Consider the following 620-nt stretch of genomic DNA (forward strand, 5'->3'; position numbering starts at 1 on the left):
AATGACAGATAGTGCGCTGCTCATTCTGGGCTATTGAAAGCTCTCGATAAGGTTTGTTCCCCATGCACGATTGCACATAGGCAAACGACAATAACCGAAGCATGCTCGTGCATCAATGTACTAGTCCCCGAATGGCAATGCGAACTCAGCGCAACATTCGCACAAATGTGGTCGCTATCATCGCGAGGAGCACTGAACACTTCAGCTTGGCGGTTGGTATTCAACGCAATGCACGATTCAGATGACGACCCTGTAACTCAAGCCGCAAGTCCACGCAAAACACTCACAAGCGGTAGTCTCGATCCGAAATGCTTCGACTCTAGAAAAACTATGGACTCGTGCCATTCACATCTAGCATCAGAGCTATTACATTGCGCTGGTTCATGGCGCCTTGGACACGACCATGCGAGAGAGTAACTTGCAGAGAGGCAAAGATTCCAGCAAAGTGCTGCAGCTCCCCCTGCTGATCAAGCGCGGTTGCGTCCAGCACAGCCGAGAGCTACTACTACGAACGACATTCGCGCACACGCCAGCTGCCGCATCTGGTCTCTGCGGTTTATAATAAAATGCGGCAAAGGAAAAAATGGCAACTATGCATCAAGCATGTGGCGCTGACGATG

This window comes from Saprolegnia diclina, assembly GCF_000281045.1.
Source record: "Saprolegnia diclina VS20 unplaced genomic scaffold supercont1.24, whole genome shotgun sequence".
Taxonomy (NCBI): domain Eukaryota; phylum Oomycota; class Saprolegniomycetes; order Saprolegniales; family Saprolegniaceae; genus Saprolegnia; species Saprolegnia diclina.